Here is a 23,690-nt window from a genome sequence, read left to right as displayed (position 1 = left end):
GCAAGAGATTTCTTGCTTGCATTATTTATTTAATTTGAGTTTACATTACCTGTAAGTGAGAGTCCTAAGGTACACTTTTAACTGTAGTCATCCACACATTCTTATCATAAATCTTCATCTTTTTCCCTACATAAACCTGCAACAATCCAGGTATAATGCAAACATTCACAGGCCCTCACCATTGGTTAGATTCTATTCACCATTTCTTTTCCACCCCAAGGCTCACTGTTCTGTATCATTGTCTTGTAAATCTTTTCTTTGTGGAGCCTCTAATTTACTCCTAAATTACTCCTAGCTTAGATGACTATTTTTTGCCTCAATGACACATTAGTGGTATTTGCCCTAAGGACATCTACCATTCCCTTCACATGACTATTTGTTTACACGTTTTTTTCTTTTCTATCTTTTTCTGCTCTCAGTGCTGTTTCTGCCCCATACTGTGTATTTCTATCTTTCCCTCACAACCAATGACCTCAGTATCATTCTCCGCATCTCCACGTGCAAGTTTGGCCTCAAGCCTAAGAAAAAATTAACTTAACCATGGTTCTTTGTATTTGCCTCTTAGTCTGTATATTAAATTCTGATTTGTACTAACTGCCTGCTTGTAATAACTACCAATTCTCATGTAAGTTTGATGTAGAAACTTAGGCAAGCTACCTCACCTCTCGGGGACTACAATTTCTCCCCTGAACATGAGAGATACTCATGAAAACCTCTTCCTGTGTTACTTTAAAAAATATCTTATACCTCACATATATGTTACACGATGCCTTAGAACATTTTTAACTACTTTAATTTTCTAATCAGTTCAGTTTAATTATGCCTTAAAATGTACTATCTCTATGAAATAAATTCATATCTGAAAATTATCAGAGTATACTAAGTTTTTTGTTTAAAAATAATATATTTAGTATTATATCAAGTGTGCTTTTAATTTTACATATGTACAATACATCTGTTTGTATAGGTAGATGTAGTATATTTTAAAAAATTAATTTATGTTTCCACATACTTCTTTTAATAAGTATTTTACTGTGTACCTACTATGTGACAGGCAATGTTACAGAGGCTTAAGGTAGAAGAATAAAAACCACAACAATGGCAAAGTACTTCCCTTATGGAGTCTGCATTCAATATGTAGGGAATAAAAGAAGATAATGCATAAACATTCAGAAATAATGAAAGATTGATAATATATTTCATACATATTAATTTATAAATCGATTTTACCTATATTTCCTCTTATAATTGACTTTCATAAACTTTAGAAATTTTTGTCAGAAAAAACTCACTCTTACTTGAATATCCATAGCATCCTTGATATAAAACTGGTTTTCTTTTCTAAATGTGGAAAACTGAAGCAGCTTACTAAGAACACTTCTGAAGCATATCTGAGTAATGAGTCAACTGTCAAAGACAGATAAGATGTTTACTGGCTGAAAGGGAAAAGCTTGGGATCTTTTGAATATGATGATGATGAAGTTACTAATTCAAAGACCATAAGCAGTACCCAATTCGATAGTATTTTAAAAAACCAAATACCTGCTGATCTTTAGTTTTATAACTAATAGACTATAATTCTGAGATGGCTTGCTAAAAGTAGTCAGACAATCTGAACTGAGGAATGAAACCCTCCACCAATACTTTGTAGATGAAATTAGACAAAGAAGCTATCTAGCTTAGCTTTTTCTATGATGCCAATTTTTAAAAGGCATTAAACACCTTACTGAAATAAACCAGAAATATAATGCCATTTAAACTCTATGGGATCTATGTGCCTACATAACAGACAAAAAAAAAATTCCAAATTTTCTCACTTCTGCCTTTGACAGCACCTCTAAATAGAAACAAGTAAGTTATCTATGAAAGTGCCAGTACTGTTCCTACTAAATAAATATTTAAAGAGTATTGCTTTGAAAGTGTGGCAAATTACTAGTCTCCTAGCAGGCATCAGTCAATATATGCTTATAGGTACCAAATTTAATGCCCTGATTTATTGTTCACAAGTTTCTAAAAGAAAATAGGATTTAACTTCACAATGTGACTTCTTGGGAACGCTCTTAGGCTAAACAAAAAGTCACAAAAACAGATGTTGAACTTCATAATATTTGTGAAATAAAACCTTACCTTGGATCTATCAAGCAGCGTTACATAAAATAAGGAGTAAAATAGATGCTTATTGGTTTAATGTGTATAATATTATCTAAGATTTACATAATATTTATTGATGAACTTGCTTAAGATTAGGAAATTCTATTAAAGCCAGATCGTTCTTTGTTCATATGTACGTCAATTATTTATTTAGCATCACCCTTGTCACCAAATAGATAGACAATATTATGATCTTTAGCATTTCAAATATTCTCCCCATGAAACCAAACAGACTCACTGAACAACTACATCAACAGCTTTTGAGTCTGGCTAACTGACACTCATTCCCTAATTACGCTTCCAAACATGTCTTCACTTCAGAAGTTGTAAAAAGAAAATATTTTCAAATTCCCTTGGATGAGGTTTAGGCTCCTATGAAAATTTTGCTTTTTCTCATGAAATTAATTGAAATAATTTATACTCTTTCTTTTGCCTTCTTCTTGTGATTGTTAACGAAATACATTGGATCTTCATCAGTCATCTTCTAGCCATGGTGGTAAAGGAAATCAATGAGATGTTTGATGGACATCATTGAACCCCTAAACCGATACCATCTGCCATCAAAATGTGGCCCTTAAACATAAGATTTGAGAATATACTTATTTATTTAGGTCATTCTAGACCAAGAACATGTTAATTATAACAAAAGTTGCTCACCAATACAGATATTTTCCAAGGCATGATTATGAAAACACATTTATTTGCTTAAACTAATTTCCAAACAACACAGTGTTTTTTTAGACAGACCATGAGGCAGTGGGCATGATATTGATAACATAAACCCACAAACTTTGCCCTAATTAATGCTTGTGCGTTAAAAAAAAAAAAAAAAAAAAGAGTGATTTTTAAAATATATGTTATCCTGTTGCTGTTTTTATAGTCTGAATTAGGCAATTTGCTTGATAGAGGTTGGAAGGTAAGGAAGAAAATAATGATAAAGTTGTTTTAAAAAGATGTGAAGATGAATAAAAGGAAAAACTGTGTACACACAAAAAATATGTGAGGCAGTTAAGGTATGAACTTTTAGTTAGGGAAAACAAAGTGTCAGATGCTAGACTGTAGGAAAACTCAACAAATCTGAATAACTAGTCTAGATCTATAAATATAACTGTCTACACAACATTTTATAGAAGCAGTGTTGTAATATAAAATAATAACAGACTTTCAAATCTATAAAACTTAGATAGGGTAGTTTTACCTTTTATTTTATCTTTATTTATTTTATTTATTTATTTTTGAGACGGAGTCTGGCTCTGTCGCCCAGGCTGGAGTGCAGTGGCTGGATCTCGGCTCACTGCAAGCTCCGCCTCCCGGGTTCCCGTCATTCTCCTGCCTCAGCCTCCCGAGTAGCTGGGACTACAGGCGCCCGCCACCTCGCCCGGCTAGTTTTTTTTTTTTGTATTTTTAGTAGAGACGGCGTTTCACCGTGTTCGCCAGGATGGTCTCGATCTCCTGACCTCGTGATCCGCCCGTCTCGGCCTCCCAAAGTGCTGGGATTACAGGCTTGAGCCACCGCGCCCGGCCTATTTTATCTTTATAATCTACTGGTTTATGCTGGGCAATTTTCTTAACTTTTCTCATTTGAATTCTCATTTCTAAACTTGTAAAAATAATGCCATATTGGGATTAAAATTAGAAAATATAACAAATGAGTTTTCACATCATCTTCATTATATCAATTTTATTTAGTTATCTTTTATAGCATCCTTCTAAGCTGATTTACATACTCTCATCTTCAGTTCTAAAATCACTTTCTAGTGAGTCTCTCTGACTATAACATTCTCACATACAATCTTCTTTAATGCTTTTGTAAGTACAATTGGAAAAAAATAAAAAAACCTTAGCATATGATATTTCTTTAAAAAAAAAATTAGGAGCCATTACTTGTGTGTAAATCAGTAGTTCTCTATGAGGATTGATTTTGCCCCTGCACCATATTTGACAATATCGCGAAACAGTACTGATTATCACAAATGGAGTATGTGTGGAAATACTACTTGCACTTAGTGAGTGGAGGCCAAGAATAGTAATAAATATCTCATAATGCATAGAAGTATTACACTATCACAAGGAATTATCTGATTCAAAATTTCAGCAGTGTCCTTATCTATTAAAATGACAACCTTTTAGTCAAATGTCTTTATGGTCTAAACTTTTCCCAGTTCTTCTGTCACAAACTCATCATGCATTGTATACTTTGATCATTTCAATGGTCTTCGCATTACTTTTCTAAATAAATCAAAAGTTTTTAAACTTTTGTTTGTTTGTTTGTTTTTAGACAGAGTCTCGCTTTATCTCCAGGCTGGAGTTCAGTGGCACAATCTTGACTCACTGCAACCTCCAACTCCCTGGTTCAAGCAATTTTCCTGTCTCAGCCTCTCGAGTAGTTGAAATTACAGGCACACCCCACCACACCCACTAATTTTTGTATTTTTAGTAGAGACGGGGGTTTCACCATGTTGGCCAGGATTGTCTTGATCTCCTGACCTAGTGATCCACCTGCCTTGACCTCCCAAAGTGCTGGGATTACAGGCGTGAGCCACGGCACCAGGCCAAGACTTTTTTTTTTTTTTCCTATTACTACTACTACTACTACTACTACTACTACTACACAGCAATGATCTTGAACAAATTATTCAACCTAACCACTTCTCTTACCTTATGTGGAATTGTTGGACCTCACAAACTCTAAGTTCCCTCAAGCTTTAACTTTTATTATAATTTAAATTATAAATAAAACTCAAAATGATTTTGTACTATATTGAATTATGAATGCTAATTATTTTGTAATAATTATGAAAGCACAAGAAGAGTAGATAAACTTTATTTTTTTCAACTTTTAGAACAATCTTTCATAATTTTAGAATCAGTAAAACTATTGAACTAAGAACCCTAAATATTTAAACTTATTGGATAGATGTAAACAAACTATATATTGTAATAATTAACATGGGATTTTTCTGTTAAATTTTTAAATATTTACACTTCTAATTTTTAGACAAATCAAATGTATTTTTGTTCCTATACATACAAAATCTAATGCCAGCTTCAATATACTGTTGAAGTAATGAATAATGTTGATAGTGGGAAGAATTTTACTAATTCTTGGAAACTTGGTTTTGTCTGGTCTCAGAACGACTGAGCCACAGTAACGACATATTTGGGAGAAAGCAGAAATAAAATCTTTCACATTTCTTAACTGTCACCTTTAAATTCAGTCAAAGAAATGTGTCTTCATAGCTTTAACAGTAACAAAAACTAAAGAACAGAGAAGGGCATAAAATTGTCCATGTAATTCCAGGCAGGAGAAAGAGACAATGAGAACTGAGTCATCCAGACAGAGGTCACCAATAAACAAATGTCCACATGCCAGTCACAATATATTCAGTAGCCTGCAGGGCTAGTGCCAAAAGTGGAAAAATCTATTCTCTTGCCTAAGGATTTAGGCAAGTTTTTTCTTACTTTACCATTTATTTCCACTGTTGATGTGAACAAATCTTCTCAATGCTTATATTTATGAGTATGAAAGAAAATAGTAATAAAGTTGATGCTGAAACAAACACATCTCATTCTAGCAGTAATAAAACTGCTTCTTAGACAGATGGGTTATTTGACAAAGAAGCCTAATCCAAATCAGGAGATAGAATTTAAATAAAAATGCAGCTTCTAATATTTAATAATTATCTGTAAAATTTAATGAAATATTTATATTGCTTTGGTGATTTGTATTCTAATAAAAACATTTCATGAAAATTCAATCCAGAGAATCTGAACACTTAGATCCTTAAAATCACAGAAAATTTAAAATATGAAAATTGCACTCTCTCTTTCTCTCTTTAAGGAATGTCATTTTATCTTTTCCACCTTATCTATGAGGCAGATATCATATTCCCTATTTCATACATGATCAAAATCCCATGGACTAAAACCTCATTCAATAATACAATAAGTGAAAGAACTGTAATTTAAATCCAGATCTCCTGATTAAACTGTGTCATGTTCACTGTATACACCTGAATTTCAGCATCAGTGATTAACATAACTGAGAAAAATTTGAAAGAAGGTTTTGTCCACCCCTAAAATAGACAATATAATATTCTACTGTATTTCAACTACATTAACATCTAATAAATAAATGTGTACTTAATTATGTAAAATAAATTTTACATAACTAAGCATGTTTTAGTAATCTATATTGAAGTATCTCCTTTGTAAGACACTATGATAGCTTTTATGTACATTATTTAAACCTCATAATAATACAAGATATAAAAATTACTATGTCTCCTCTTTTGGATAAGAAAATTATAGAGTATTATTTAAATGCCTAGCATCACAGAATTATTAAGTTGCAAAATTGAGATTGGAATGCAAACTTTAAGTATCGAGGCCCATGATTTTAACCACTAAAGTCTCAATTTTTTTTTTTTTTTTTTTTTTTTTTTTTTTTTTTTTTAGTGCAAGTGGAGCTAATTCAGTCAGTGTTTTGATAAAATCCTTACATTTTAGGTATTAATTCATAATCGGTTGACTTTATCTGGCAACTATATATTTGCCTTGTAGGGAGTGTGAAATAAGCACCAATTTTAAGTTAAAATAAACTTTTATGAAATATAATTAAGATTAAAGTTTATCACAGCACAGTTCATATTCATGGACTGGAATAATTAATATTATTAAAATGCAATCTGCAGATGCAATGCGATCTGTACCAAATTACCAATGACATTTTTCACACAATTAGAAAAAAAACAAGCCCAAAATTTGTCTGGAAACAAAAAAGAGTCCAAATAGCCAAAACAATCATGAGCAAAATAACAAATCTGGAGATATCACACTACCTTCGGTTAAAAAATATACTGCAAGGCTATAGTAACTGAAACATCATGGTATTGGTATAAAAACAGACACATAGACCAATGGAAAGTCAAGAGAATCCAGAAATAAATCCATATATATACAGCCAAGTCATTTTCTATAAAGGCCCTAAGAACATACACTGGGGAAAGGACACCCTCTTCAATAAATAATACTGAGAAAATTAACAATAAAACTAAACCATTATCTATCACCATATACAAAAATTAACTCGAGATGGTCTAAACATTTAAATGTGAGGCCCCAAACTATAAAACTGCTAGAAGACAACATAGGGAAAACACTTCAGGACATTGGTCTAGGAAAAGATTATATGGCTAAGACGTGAAAATCATAGACAACAAAAACAAAAATAGACAAATGGGACTATGTTATACTACAAGCTTCTGCACAGCAAAGGAAACCATCAACAGTGAAGGAACAACCTGTTTAATGGGAGAAATATTTACAAACTGTTTATCTGACAAGGAACTAATATCCAGAATAAAGAAGAAACTCAAATAACTCAATAGCAAATAGAAAAAATAATCCCATCGAAAAGTGGACAAATGACTTGAATAGACATAAAAAAGACAAACAAATGGCCAACACATATATGAAAAAAATACTCAATATCACTAATCATTAGCGAAATGCTAATGAAAGACATATTTCATTTGAGATATTATCTTATCCCAGTTTTAATGGCTACTATTAAAAAAACAAAAAGTAAGAGACACTGTGATATGGTTTGGCTGTGTCTCCATCCAAATATCATCTTGAATTGTAGCTCCCAAAATCACCACATTTCCTAGGAGAGACCCAGTGGAAAGTAATTGAATCATAGGGTCAGATTTTCCTGTGCTCTTCTTGTGATAATGAGTAAGTCTCATGAGATCCGATGGCTATATAAAGGGCAGTTCCCTTGCACAGGCTCTCTTGCCTGCCAACATGTAAGACATGTCTTCGCTCCTCCTTCACCTTCTGTCATGATTGTGACACCTCCCTCGCCATGTGGAACTGCGAGCCCACTAAACCTCTTTTTCTTTATAAATTACCCAATCTTGGTAATATCTTCATAGCAGTATGAAAATGGACTAATACATACTGGCAAGGATGTGGAGAAAAGGAAACTGGTATGCTGTCAGCAGGAATGTAAGTTAGTACAGCCACTATGGAAAGCAGTTATGGAACTTTCTCAAAAAACTAAAAAAATAGAACTACCACATAACCCAGTAATTTCAGTACTGAGTATTTGATCAAAAGGAAAGAAATCAGTATATCAAAGGAATACATGCAATCTCATGTTTATTGCAGCACTATTCACAATAGCAAAGATATGGAATCTACCTAAGTGTCTGTTCATCAACAGATGAATGAATAAAGAAAATGTGGTATATATATATATACAATGGAATACTATGTGACCAAAAAAAAAAAAACTACAATCATGTCATTTGCAGCAAGAAAGATGGAGGCTTTTGTGTTACATGATATAATCCAGGCACAGAAAGACAAATATTGCATGCTCTCACTCATATGTGGGAGCTAAATAAGTTGATCTCATGGAAGAGAGAGTAGAATAATAGATACCAGAGGCTGGGAAGAGTGTGTGGGTGGGAGGGGAAATGAAGAGAGGTTGGTCAGTGGGTATAAATATACAGCTAAATAGGAGATACAAGTTTGAATGTTTGATAGCAAAGTAGAATGACTATACTTAACAATGATTTATTATAAATTTCAAAGTAGCTAAAAGAGAGAACTTGAAATGTTCCCAACACATAGAGTTGACAAATACTCAAGGCAATGGACACCACAAATACCCTGACTTGGTTATGACACAGTCCATGAATGTAATAAAATATTATAGGCACCCCATAAATATGTAAACTATTTTGTATCAATAAAAATAATTGGTATAGCAAATATAGCAACACAGTCAATGAATTACATAATATCTGATAGTATTTAACTATCTTTATTTTATAATTATTTCCTTTTATTTTATTTCATCTAAATAATAATAAATGAAAGATGAAAAGACCAGTTTTGTTACTATTTAATTAAAATATGAAACACTGTCATTTCAATCAGAAAAAAAATTTCAAACAGACTAATATTCATAGAAATATTTTAAAAGTCTAACTAAGATAATTCAAATTAAGTTATTAAATGTTTGATGTAAGTTAAAGATATCAGAGAATTTTCTCATTTCTAATATTTCCATATGACACCTATTCCTCATCAGGTAATAATGGTATTTATTCTGAATAACATGTTCTTATTGACTAGTTTTAACCCTTTACACTTAAAAGGATTTAGATTGAAATCACAATGAAAATTAACAAAATGTATTTAACTGAATGATGATGCAGCTACAATGTATCAAAACATATGAGATGCAGCCAAAACTGTGCCTGGAGAGAAATTCATATCTGTAAGTGCTCACATCAGTTAGAAAAAGAACTGATGATTAGTGAGTTAAGTTTTTATGTTAAAAAGTTAGAAAAGAAACAGCAAAATCAACATAGAAGTAGAGAAATATATATACAATTTAAAAATAAAAAGAAAAGATTAGGAATTAAGAAAACAAATATCAAAGATACCTTAAATAAAATAAATAAAAGCAAGTTACCTCTTCTTAAAAGCGAATAAATTTGGCAAAGTCACAGCAACACTGATCAAGCAAAAAAGAAAACACAAATTATGACTGCTAATCCTATGAATGTTTAAAGAAAATAAAATACATAATTTTGATAAACTTCAAGCTATAATTTTCAATTCAAATGAAATTGATAATATTTTAGAAAAATGCAAGTTATCAAAAGAGAAACAAGAAAAAGTAGGAACTCTGGTTATTAGTATTTTAAGTAAATACATCAAAATGTATAATGAAACATTCCTGTAAAGAGATAACCAGATAAAGATGGCATATTATTCACATCAAGAAAAATGTATGAGGAATGAGGTTATGATGTAGCTAAAATATTCTATCCATCATCAGTGACATGCATTGATTCTTTATTATGTATATATCTTGTGTTTCAGGTATTTTATTTAATTCACAAAGCAACCATACTGTATTTGTCTGCTCTAGTTGCCATAACAGAATATCAAAGAATGGGTGGCTTAACTAACAGGAATTTATTTTTCTAACAGTTGTGGAGGCTGGAAGTTCAAAATCAAGGTACTGGAATAATTGGTTTCCAGGTGAGGCCTCTGTTCCTAGCTTGCAGACAGCAGCTTTCTCACTGTGTCCTTGAATAGCCTTTCCTCTGTGTCTACAGTCTTGTTATCACTTCTTATATAGGCACCAGTTTTATTGGATTAGGCCAATACTTTTAAGATCTCATTTAAAAGTAATTAGCTTACTAAAGGCCCTTTATGCAAATACAGTCACATTGGTGATTAAGACTTTAACATTCCTTCATCAGGTGGAGACAGTAGAGTTTGTGAACCAAAGTGTTTTGTTGCCTTTTTTGCTGGGGTATGCAAAGATTTACTGGGGATAAAATGCAATTGAGATCAATTTATATTGATCTCATATCAATTGAGACCAATTATATCTATATCTATATATCTATATAGTTTTTTTTTTTTTTTTGAGACAGAATCTTGCACTGTCACCTGGGCTGAATTCAGTGGTGCCATCTCGGCTCACTGCAACCTCCGCCTCCGGGTTCAAGTGATTCTCCTGCCTCAGCCTCCCAAATAGCTGGGATTACAGGTGCCAGCCACCATGCCCGGCTAAATTTGTGTTTTTTTAGTAGAGACGGGGTTTCACTATGTTAGCGAGTCTGGTTTCGAACTCCTGATCTTGTGATCCACACACCTCAGCCTCCCAAACTGCTGGGACAATTAATATTTTAATGGGCATTTCTTTCTTTTGTTTCTCACGCCCTTCAGGAAAGAAATGTTAATATCTCTATGCTTCTCTGCAAAGACCCCACTCCACTGATCTCTGTAATAATTGTGCTGATTAGGCAATGAAGCCATGGGGACCTGAAAAGTGAGAGAAGCTAGAATATATTCATTAAAGAGGAAGAGAACAGACAACAGTGCAGAAAACTGGGGGATCAGGAGTTCAGGGAGACATAAAGATTAGTGTTGTCTGGGGAGTTGAAATTGAGGAATAGTACCTTGGAGAAAAGTTGTCCATAGGTATGGTAGTCTCTGCTACTTCCATTCCACTGAAAACTTGGGAAGCACTATATTCAATGAGGAAAGGATTGCAAAAGCGAAGAATACAGAAGAATCTCCACCAGCCTAACTCAAAGGTAGCTAGCCCTTGGTCCTGAGCTCATCTGCTAGGAGCAATCCTCACTCAGCACAGGTGTCAAGGCTTCTGTTGTAGTAACTTCATTTCCTATTGGATGAAGTCATGTTTATTAAATATCATAGGTGTGAATTATTAATTTGTTAATATGTTTACAATAAAATTAAAAATAATATTCACGAAGGATGTAATATTGGTTTGTTTTCTTCTTAAAAAATGACAGATAAGTTTTAATTTAAAAATGTCTAGTAAAATTATTTGGTGAAAGCAACTATAGAGAACTTTAGAATATCCTAAAATATCAAGCAACACCGTTGGTGAAAACTGTAGTGTGAAACTACAGTGCTTCCCAATTTTGGAATTATTTTACTTTTATACCAACAAAGCCATGGGTGATTTTGACAGAATTAAATGTCCAGAGTGAATTAGGTAATACATCACTTAAAATTTCCAAATATTTTTCTTAATCTAGAAAGTGAAAATGTTTTCTGTTCAAGATAAATGTTCTCAGTAGCAGAACAAATGTATTTTAAACCCCTATTGCCAGAAAGGCATGGAGGTAGGCGCTGCAAATGTAACCAATGTCTACCTCCAGTAGAGATTGTTAAAAGTGAGAACAAACATTATGACTAAAAGCTGAAGGTAACATCCATCTTTAGTAGGGTAAAAAACGACATTTATTTAAACCCCAGGCTAATCTTCCATGTAAATACACAAACTGTGTTTTAGTAAAAATGATGGCACTGTAATCCCAGCACTTTAGAAGGCCGAGGCAGGTGGATCACAAGGTCAGGAGATTGAGATGAGCCTGGCTAACATGGTGAAACCCCATCTCTACTAAAAACACAAAAATTAGCTGGGTATGAGGCTGAGGCAGGAGAATCACTTAAATCCTGGAGGCAGAGGTTGCAGTGGGCCGAGATTGCACCAATGCACTCCAGCCTGGAAGACAGAGTGAGACTCTGTCTCAAAATAAATAAATAAATAAATAAATAAACAAAGACATAAGATGTTCAAGGTTGGATATTCTTCTGAATATTTAACAAAATGTTTTTGTTAATCTATTATAAAGCACAAAGTGGTAACGTATTGCATTTTTCACGTAATAATAATACTGTCATAATTACTATGTAATAAATATTAATGTCATACTTTGTAAGTAGGCATGGTTGGGGAGTTTGTCTGTAGGGATTCATGCAGCCAAGTAAAATCACCTCTATTTTACTCTTAATGATGGAAATAGTAATCATAAAAAGCTCACTCCTACTAGAGAAACAAAATTAAAACAGAAATCAGTGAGATCAATAAAAAAGCAAATGTGCATGGTATTTCATTCACAGTGGACACCTGTTCATGGAAAACGGGGCCATAATTTTCAATTTGTGAATAAAGCACCACTTTTATTAACTATTTATTTCTTATGAACTTAGATGCTTTCAGCAAAACATTGACAGCAGTGTTGGCTTTTTAAGTTATAATACTCATCATTTAACTATATTTATAAAAAGAAGACCAACTGATTTTCATTTATTGCAAACATTAAGGACTGCATTATTTTTTCTGGAAATGTTGTCTTTTTTAATAGAAAATGATTTTTAAACAGAACATTTACTTTAGTTGATATTAAAATAATACTATGAAAGGCTACCTTTTGAAGAAGCACAATGTTATATTCAGTCTTTAAATTGTTGTTTCAAAGGCTTACATATCTTTTTTTAAGATATCACTTAATATGTGTTTAAGGTATTTTAAGGTATCTTGAGGTATCATTTCTTAAGTAATAGCACTAAGATTTCTTTATTCACCTTTACTTTAGATTGTTCACTTCAGATAAAGGGTCTTAATTCTAAGAATTAAAATGTTCTCACTAATACTGTTTAGTCTATTTAAAATAGAAAGAAAGTTGTGGCAAACAAATACCATGACATTCCAAAATATGGCAGAGTCTCCCAAACATTGTGATGTTCATAAGTTACTGAAGACATCTTTTCTGATCTATTCAGATATAAAGTATAAGAAGGCAAAACTAATTTGGGTTGTTAGAAGTCATTCCGGAAATCTGATTTTGACTGGAAGAGAACGTGAGGCTTCTGGGTTACAGGTAATATTCTGTTTCTTAATCTATTGCTGGTTGTATGAATATATTCAGTTCACAGAACGTACCAAGTTGTGCATGTCATGATGTGTGTTTCTTCTGCATGTGTATTATAATACAAAGTTTTTTAAAAGATTGCTTAAAAAGTATAGAGCACATTGTTTCTCATTTTAAGGTGGTACCAAACTAAGTTTTCTCAGTTCTACTGAGATTTTTCATCCTTAAAATTGTCAAAAGTATTTAGTCAGTCACATTAAACTAGTCATCTAGACTTTTAATAATACAATACTTAGGATTTATGGTCTTATGTTTCTCTGAATTTCCATCAACATTCTTTCTGTTATTTTTATATTCAAACTAACTAAAATAAAACTTTTCTCTGAACCTTGAAGCAAAAGCCTCAGTCCAGAATGTTGACTAAAATATACAGAATGACCATCTGCTTGTCAATACCTTCTGAATATTCATATTTTCAGGATTTAATATGAAGTGCTTATATTAAGATGTTCTTTTCATTGATTTAAAATGCATAAGTAAACAGTAAATGAATTTTCAAATATCTGAATAACATGTTACAATAAAGCAAAAAAAACCTCTAAGCTTTCCTGGTGTCCATTTTCTGTTGTTGGAATTCATGCCAATCATTGTTATTGTTCAGCAAATTTATTTGCTAAAATCATATTTCAGGGAGCTAGAGCTTTGAATGGCATGCCCAGCTCAACTCATTTTTCAAACTAGAATTAAAGTATTACCAGTTGGTTGCATTCTGTTCTCACAAGGATGGTATGCTTTTTTTTTTTTTCCTCTAAAATATGACAATGAGATGCAGAAAGTGTCATGTTATCAAATGTGAAGTAGATGAGTTCCCCCTGAGGAAAAACTTTCCACAACAGGTCAAACAGTTGTCTGAAAAACATTTAAATTTATGAACTCTTCATACATTTACATGACAATGAGTCACAATATAAATTCATGTACTCTTATTATTTAAATTGAAGATAAGTAGCATAATGTAACTGAAATTGTGTCTTTAAAAATGGCACTTAACACCTAAGGTATTTCTTCTTTGTTCTTGCTATTACTCAGCAGATAAAATAACAACTGATGAAAATACTAATACTGGATTAAAAGGGGAAACTAAATTCATGCAGAAACACAATTATAACATAAAACATTGTATCTAGTCAATTTATTCATCAACAAATCTATAAATTAAAAGGATGCGATTTGCATGGTATAAGAAAAATGAAATGAAAGTTCTTAGAAACCAAATTTCACACTATCTGGCTGAGTGACTTAAAAAAATCCTCTAATTTGTCTTTCTTATGTTAAAAAGGAGTCAAATTATATTATCTGTTAGGTCTCTTGAAAATGTTCTATTATCTTTAGACTTGACTGTAACAGAATAACTTGTAGATATATTAAAAAATACAAACGTGTATGCCACTCCAGAATACTGAGAATTCTAGTATTGGGATATGGGCATTATAATTTTATTATGAATATACATATACACCCTAGATGGATAGATGTATCAATATACCTACGTATCTCTGTGTTTATATACATATATAAAAATATAAAGATATGTGTATCTATCTAACTACTATAAAGTTGTTGTGTAAACAATTTGGCCATTTATAATTGTCAGGCTTTTGTGTAACAAGGAGCAACCTTTAGAGGTCATGGTAAGTTGTAGTTTCTTTGTTACTACAATGTTTTTGTAATTAATTGTGTTTAATATGTGATTTTATGACACAACCCACCATTTATCGGCAATCATCAAACCAGTCTACACTCTATATAGTCAATGATACACTATCCATGGTGCCAGTTATGCCCTCTGCAAGAATGGTACATCAGAATTAGAAACAACATATTAATAGCATAAATGACAAAACATATTTTGAGAGTGCTATAAAATCTTTCATTGTGTGTTAAAAGCACATAAGGCCAAGACAAGGACTAAACATAAAATGCCACTCAAAAGTGTTAATCTGGTGGCCTACCAGGCACTTGAATCCACTTCATGCAAGGATATGTGGATCTTTAAAATACACACAGTATGAACACTAATCATTAAAAAACAAAAATAAAATTAATAGCCTCTATGCTAACAAATAACTGTTTTGTAGCAGTGTTATTGTGGTACTTAGATCTGATGCTTGGTTTCACGATTAGAAGTTTTTAAGGCTAGTAACCCCCACCCCATTGTACATATTAATGAGATGTATAATTCTAATGACCTACTTGAGGGTGTAAGTTAAAGCAAATGTACACAAACTTCTACGACTGGCCATGAAGAAAAAGCAGAAAGGAACCTTCAAACTATAAACAACCATAAAACTGGGGGAAAGGAAACAAGAGTTTTAAATAATGGTCTAAGAGTAGTCAAAAACTGTGATCCTTATGTGACATGAAAAAACATGAGATAAGTCCCACAATTACCTCAGAATTCTGGATGGATGTACTTATGTGACTATGAGTACAGGGAGTAAACATAATAAAAATTCTGGCAGTCAGGATGATTTGGAGAAATGGAGTTTGAGATTGTCAAGGCTGAGGAAGCTGATAGTTTTGAGACATGTTTTATGAGAAGAGGAAGTTATGGAGAAGAAATCAACAAAAAATCTATACCAAAATTGCTTTGAGTATTGGCTGAGTATTAAATCAGTCATGCTTATGATGAAACTTCACAATACAGAGCTTAAAAATACTGCAGAATTTTAAGATGAGCAATTTCAAAAGCTCACAAAAAGCAAGGACTTAGAAACTCTCACTATCCAAAGGGAAGAGCACTGTTGAAATCATTGGGCATTCAGTGGAAATTTCAAAAAGGTCACATGTTAGTTGACAGACTGAAATTATCAATGACATGGAGAATTTAGTGCTTTGAAAAGACCAACTAAACTGTTTGCTGGGACTAAGTCTGATATGGTTAGGCTGTGTCCCTACCCAAATCTCACCGTGAATTGTAATAATCCCCATGTGTGAAGGGCAGGGACAGGTGGAGATGACTGAATCATGGAGGCAGTTTCCCCCATACTGTGTTCTTGTGGTAGGGAATGAGTCTCATGAGATCTAATGGTATTATAAATGGGAGTTCCCCTTCACGTGTGCTCTTGCCTGCCACCATGTAAGATGAAGATGTGCCTTTGCTTCTCCTTTGCCTTCTGCCATGAATGTGAGGCCTCCCCAGTCATGTAGAACTGTGAGCCCATTAAACCTCTTTCCTTTAAAAATTAGCCAGTCTCGGGCACGTCTTTATTAGCAGCAAGAGAACAGAACTAAGTTTATCAGTCATTAAAGAAGGAAAATAAAATGGAGATAATAAACAACATAATACTTACAATAGCTAACATCATGTTATCTAGTATGTAATAAAAATTTAATAGAGTTTATAAAAAGCAGAACTATAGGACCTAAAACCAAAAAAAAAAAAAAAAAAAAAAATCAGTTAATAAAAGCAGACCCACAAGTGATAGAATTAGCAGATAAGGACCTTAAACCAGAAATTAAAACAGCCTTCAATTATTCTAAGGAGAATCTAAACATTGAGGGAAAAAAAAAATTATATAGAACTAAATGGAATTTCTAGAACCTATATATAAAATATACCAAATGAAAATTTTACTGGATGGGATATGCAGTAGCTTATGCACTATAGTAGCAAATATTATTAAGATGAAGACATAAGAGAATTTCTTCCAATGAAAGTACATAGTTTGGGTATGGTTTGTCTCCACCAAAATTCATGCTAAAATCTGGTCCTCTGTGTGACAGTGTTTGGGTGGGGCCTACCTGGAGGTGTTTGAAGCATGGGGGGCAGATCGTTTTTGAATCACTTTATGCCTTTCTCACAGTAGTGAGCGAGTTCTCACTCTGGTGAGATTGTATTAATTCTTAGATAAATGTATTCGTTTCCTTGATAGTGGGATATCATAAAGTTAGGACAATTATCAGGAAGTTTTTTTGCATGTGTCCACTTCGACTTTGACCTTCTCTATCATGTTATAACACAGTACGAAAGCCCTCACCAGAAGCCAGAGCCATGCCCTTGAACTTCTCAGCCTTAATAAGCATGAGCTAACGAAACCTCTTTATATATATATGTGCTATATATATATATATATATATATATATAGAGAGAGAGAGAGAGAGAGAGAGAGAGAGAGAGAGCACAGTGTTAGGTATTGTTACAAGCAACGGAATATAAACTAAGACAAAAATTGGTACCAGAAGTGCAGAAGTGGAATATAATCTTTCTTTCCAGTCCGTGGACAATAACTCTATGCTCCTTGGCCAGTGGACCCCAGGACTTACAACAATGCCACACAGGTTCTCAGGTCTATGCCCTTGAACTGAGAGTTACATCTTTGGCTTCTCTAATTCTCACGTCTTTGGGCTTGAACTGAGCTATGCTACCAGTATGCCAATGGCTCCAGCTTGCAGATAACCTGTCATGGAACTTCTCAATCTCCATAGTTACATCAGCCAAACTCTTTAATAAATTCCCTTTCATCCATCCATCCATCTATCTATCTATCTATCTATCTATCTATCTATCTATCTATCTATCTATCATCTATCTATCTTTCTATCCAACCATGCCATTGGTTCTATCTGTCTGGAGAACCCTGAATAATACAGAGAGAGAGAAAACAACAACAACCACAACAACAACAGAGACTCACTGCCTGTAAAACAATTACAAACTGTCTAATACTATGTGTAACTGAAGTTTAATATTGAGTATAACTGGAAAGAAAGAGATATAGAAATATGTATGAAAAAATAAAGAGCCGGGCGCGGTGGCTCACGCCTGTAATCCCAGCACTTTGGGAGGTCGAGGCGGGCGGATCACAAGGTCAGGAGATCGAGACCACGGTGAAACCCCGTCTCTACTAAAAATACAAAAAATTAGCCGGGCGCGGTTGTGGGCGCCTGTAGTCCCAGCTACTCGGGAGGCTGAGGCAGGAGAATGGCGTGAACCCGGGAGGCGGAGCTTGCAGTGAGCCGAGATCGCGCCACTGCACTCCAGCCTGGGCGACAGAGCAAGACTCCGTTTCAAAAAAAAAAAAAATAAATAAAATAAAATAAAATAAAATAAAGAAAAATAGTTTTCCGAATTTGATTAAAATTTAAAATACCAAAAATCCAGAAATATCATATAACTTAGACAATAGAAAATCAAACTATATCCTGTCATAATCAAATTGGTGCAAACATGTGACAAAAAGAAAATCTTTAAAGTATAATGAAGTGTAACACAGATATTCAAAACAGCAGACTTATCTGAAACTACATGCACATGAAAACGACAAAATAACATCTTCAAAATGTTTAGGTTTGTTGGGGGAGAAGAGGACTTTCAAGCCATACTTCTATTTCCAGAAAAGAATAAATTTTAAACTGAGTGTATAGTAAAGACAATCAACAGAGTTGCAGATAGAAAGTAGTACACATGATGGGATGAAAAATGGTAGAAATTATAAATACATAGTAAAATAATTTGTTTAAATTTATTAAAACCAAATTGACCATTAAAAATACTAATAATAAATCATGAGAGTTCTAACATGTGTAATAAAAAGTAAATAAATAATGACATTAATACAAATAAAGGGAGATACATAGAATAATGCTGCTCTAAGTTTCTTATATGTGAAGTAAAATAATATATCAAAGGTGATTTTCATTAACATAAGTTAAAATGAATTTTAAATCTAATTGACTATAAAATAAAGTTGATTGATAAATATAATTTACTTATTCAAAAAAGAAGGAAAAAGAACAAATAATGCATAGTGTCAAAAGAAGGCATATAGTAATAGTAATAGTAATATAGTAGCCTTAAATCCTATAATATCCAAAATTATATTAATGGCAAATGGTCCAATTATTCATTAACACTCTAATTAAATTGTAGAGATTGTGACATTGAATAAAAAGCAAGTCAGTCCTCAAAATAAATAAGCCAATAAATAATTTTTATACCTCAAAATTCAATTAAATACAATATATAATTTTTACTCTCAATATTGAAATATGATGAAGCCATTTGTAGACAATATAATGTCTATAAAGCATAATAACTAAACAAATGCTCTTGAACTCACAATTAAACATAAAACATTACTAAATTCAGTAAGAATATATTTTATAAGTATATAATAAATAATAAGCATAATTTTATATTCACCAGGAAATTATAAATTAACATTAAAGTTATTATACCCACTATAATTGCAAAAGAAAATAAGAGGTCTTACCAGTTCACATTTCGTTAAAGAATTAGAGCATCAGGCACAATTGCTATAGGAAGGTAAACTGCAGTAGCATCTTCAAAAATATAATCTGGCATTATCTTCTGTGGTTAAACATGCACCAACTATGTCTCAGTAATCCAATATCTAGGTGTACATATCACGGACATGTACTAAGATGTCCATGGAAACATTATTATGGTAAGATGCTGGCACTGAGATAACTTCAAAACTCTATTCAACAGAGAATGGATAGTTATACTATGCTATATTTATATACAAAAAATACACTTCAGGCCGGGCGCGGTGGCTCAAGCCTGTAATCCCAGCACTTTGGGAGGCCGAGGCGGGCGGATCACGAGGTCAGGAGATCGAGACCATCCTGGCTAACACGGTGAAACCCCGTCTCTACTAAAAATACAAAAAAAAAAACTAGCCGGGCGCGGTGGCGGGCGCCTGTAGTCCCAGCTACTCGGGAGGCTGAGGCAGGAGAATGGCGTAAACCCGGGAGGCGGAGCTTGCAGTGAGCTGAGATCCGGCCACTGCACTCCAGCCTGGGTGACAGAGCAAGACTCCGTCTCAAAAAATAAATAAATAAATAAATAAATAAATAAATAAATAAAAATAAAAAAATAAAAATAAAAATAAAAAATACACTTCAAGGAAGAAAATAAGCTACAACTTAATTAACATATATGAAATTTAGAAACTAAATGTGGATTGAAAATGTCCTGCAAAAGATTAATACAGAAGTGTCACGTTTACAAATCTTAAAAGCAGACATCTATATTTTTAAAAATCCCAGATCCTGTAAAGAGTAAAGGTTAAATTTAATGCATAGCCAGAATTGAAAACTATTGTTACAGAATTAACATGTAAGGTTAAAATAATCTATGATTTCTTACTATCACTTTTTTCTTGAAAAATATAGTTTTGAAATATTGTTTTCTAATTTTCAAACTGTCATTTCAGAGACTGATCAGTGCTGTCATAAAATCAATGTAAAGATGTGTGCAATGTATTTACCTAAGAACAAGAAGAGTAGTAATCAATGTTACCATTGCAGAAGAGAAAAACAGTCTTCAATTCTTAATAAACTGAAGGTACATTAATCAGTACTCCCAAATTAAATGTGGTACTCAAAGCCAAGAGCTATCACAGTATCTTTAGATAAAAAAGTCCTCCTTCATCACATTATCTTCAATTATTTAAATTTTGTATTATAACAGTGTCAGGACACCAGGTAAGTCTGAGAGGTAGCTGGAAGAGGCTGATACATGTTTCCTGAACATGTAATTCTTGATGTGCAAGAGGTGATTAAAATTGGATGCCACTCTACACACTTGAGAGCAAATTTGTTTAATTTCATTGCCTTTTGAAATTACACAGTACCATTTACTACAATAAAAATTGAATCTTAAGAGTGTATTTGAATCATAAGTAATTCTTATGTAAGATTCATCATGTCCTTTTGTTGTTAATCATTATTCACATCACTGCAGTGCCTGATAGCCCCCTAATAGTGTTGCAAGTTCCTGAAAAACTTAATAAATCCTTTTGTGACTAGCTTACCATCATATACTGCTTAATCATATTTTGTTAAAGAATGCACTATAGTAGATTGTCCGTTTAGTTCCATAAAAATAACTGAATGACAAAATAATTGAAGAATATTATTTCATATTATAAAACACATAATATGTTGACTTTATAAATCATACCTTTTAACATGCTTAGAATATGGTTTTAAGTTTTACTGATACACTTTTTAAAATCCCCAATAACTAATGGCATTAATCATGCATTTGTGTCAAACACAGAACTCATTTTATTTGTCTTGTAAAATATTGTTAGCAATACAGAATTATGGTAATTACCCTGGACCATCTTAAGATTTTCTCATAACTTCACATGCAAACAAACCAAGGATGGCATATTTCATCTCTGTCCTCTAGGAAACAGGTACTTTTCTAATATATAAAACATTTCCAAGGCGATACAATCTCTTCAGAAGGAAGCAATTATTACTGCTATTATCATTATGAAGTGGTATTAAAACTCCTTACGAGGAAACTAAATATACCAACTTAAGAGTACTTCTTATCCACATCATTACTCAGATTGACTATTCACAGGTCAATTGCCGAGAAAAGAATTGCAAAGCCAAAGGGTAAATTTGAATCATACGCTACAAGGAGACACCATGTTACCAGATTACACATGGAACAGGAGAAACACACTGCTGTTTATAGAATACACTCCTTAAATGTTCTGAACATATCTTTCCTCACTTTCTAATTAATATTTTAATTTTGCATATTCTTATTAAATAAAAAACTTGGCTAGCATAAGTAATGGTATAGTTTAAGCTATCTTTGGCATATTTTTCCCTGACATAAAGAAAAAATCTTGGAGGAAGTTTCTAAGGCAAGCTGGAAGATGTATTATCGCCAAAGATAAAGAAGGAATACAAAACCTGGGTTGAATTTTTTAAAAGCCCTTACAGTCAATATTTATGAATAATAAGTGAATAAGAAATTCAAATTCATACTGTAATCCATTATTGGATGTACAGTTATCCCTGGCCATCACAATATATCTTTTTTAAGAACTTATTTTAAAATAATTATTAATTTATAATTCATAGATAACAAAATATAGGATGAAAGATAAGTAATGCAGAATCACAACTGTGTAACTGAGAAAATATAAGTATAGTTCCCAGCTTTTCAAGACATAATTTTTTCTATTCTACAATTTTAAATGACTTCACTCCAAGTACTTTACATATGTGCCCATCTTGTTGGTCCAGATTACAGGCATACACGGTAAGTGTTTTTTCCTGTATATAATTTATTCTAAGCAAAGAAGCCAATATAGCTGCCATCTGTTTTGGCCACTTCTCATCTTTGTTTTGACATATAAACAATGATTTAGTGAACAAATGAATGATGGACTTATTTAATACTATAGATAGGTCTGTAAAAATTCATCGTCATGGTGAAAATATACACAAATTATGTTTCAACAACATTCACTTGGGATCAAAGTTGCAATAGATGTTACCTTTCTTTTGTATTTGTTGCACCTATTTTGTTATACCTGACTAGGTGAATTCATGTTTTTAAAGTTAATTTTCTTTCAGAAATTACTAGCCATTTAAACCTTTTAGAATTAGGTAAGAAGAATAAGGGAACAAAAATGTAACTTTTTCCAAAGGGCTAAATAAGGCATAACTGTATTATGCTAATTTTTAAAATGCCATAAGAAATTAAAGTACTTTGGTTAACTAAATTCTAAATAACTTTATTTATATTTATTTAAGTTGTGAAAAATTAATTTTTCCTTTCATCATAATAAAAAATTAAAGAGAGTATATTAGTTTCCTGTGGCTGACATAATAAATCATCAAAAACTGGGTGGCTTAAAACAACAGAAATTATTTTCTCACAGTTCTGGAGGCCACAAGTCAGAAATGAAGGTGACATGAGGCCCACACTACTACTGGAGATTTGAGGGGAGATTCCATTTCTTGCATCTTCCAGCTTCTGGTGAGTGTCAGCATGCCCTGATTTGTGGCTGCATCAATACAATCCCTGCATCTGTCTGCACACAGCCCTCTCTTCTGTCTGTGTCTTCTCCTCTTTTGTCTCTTAATAGGGCACCATTTATTTGATTTAGAGCTCATTCAGAAATATTTTATCTCAGGATCCTTAATTATATACACAAAGACCCTTTTCCTAAGTAAAATAACAGTCATAGAATTTGGTGATTAGCACATAGATATTTCTTTTGGGGACCACTATTTAGCCCACTATAGAAAGTATCCACCGAATGTACATATAGGAATAGCATCTGATAATCTCAACATTTAGAGGTCCAGGTTGTGAAGAAGTAGCCATACATAGAAAGAGATAAATATCATTCAATAATCTAATAGGTCCATCTATATTCCTTTTCTCCTTCAAGTCATTGTTTCTGATAAGAGTAGTGGAGATGATGATGTGTTACCTCAACTTTAAAACTCCCTTGGTAATTCCTAAGA

The 23,690-nt window shown here is 32.7% G+C and overlaps 1 long non-coding RNA gene across 4 annotated transcripts in view; it reads right to left on the bottom strand.

Moving 5' to 3' along the window:
• LOC105471086 (uncharacterized) overlaps positions 1-23,690 on the bottom strand; it is a 180,486-nt gene that overhangs the window by 51,274 nt on the left and 105,522 nt on the right. The window contains exon 7 of one of the 4 annotated variants that reach the window (XR_011624250.1): positions 11,148-11,374. The exons of the other annotated variants lie outside the window; for them this stretch is intronic. This is a non-coding gene — a long non-coding RNA (uncharacterized lncRNA). The remainder of the gene's footprint in view (positions 1-11,147; positions 11,375-23,690) is intronic. 4 annotated transcript variants of the gene reach the window in all.

The sequence above is a fragment of the Macaca nemestrina genome, chromosome 6, assembly GCF_043159975.1.
Source record: "Macaca nemestrina isolate mMacNem1 chromosome 6, mMacNem.hap1, whole genome shotgun sequence".
In the NCBI taxonomy this organism is placed as follows: Eukaryota; Metazoa; Chordata; class Mammalia; order Primates; family Cercopithecidae; genus Macaca; species Macaca nemestrina.
The sequence above is the reverse complement of the archived record's forward strand: the minus strand, read 5'-3'. Positions and strand labels throughout refer to the sequence as shown.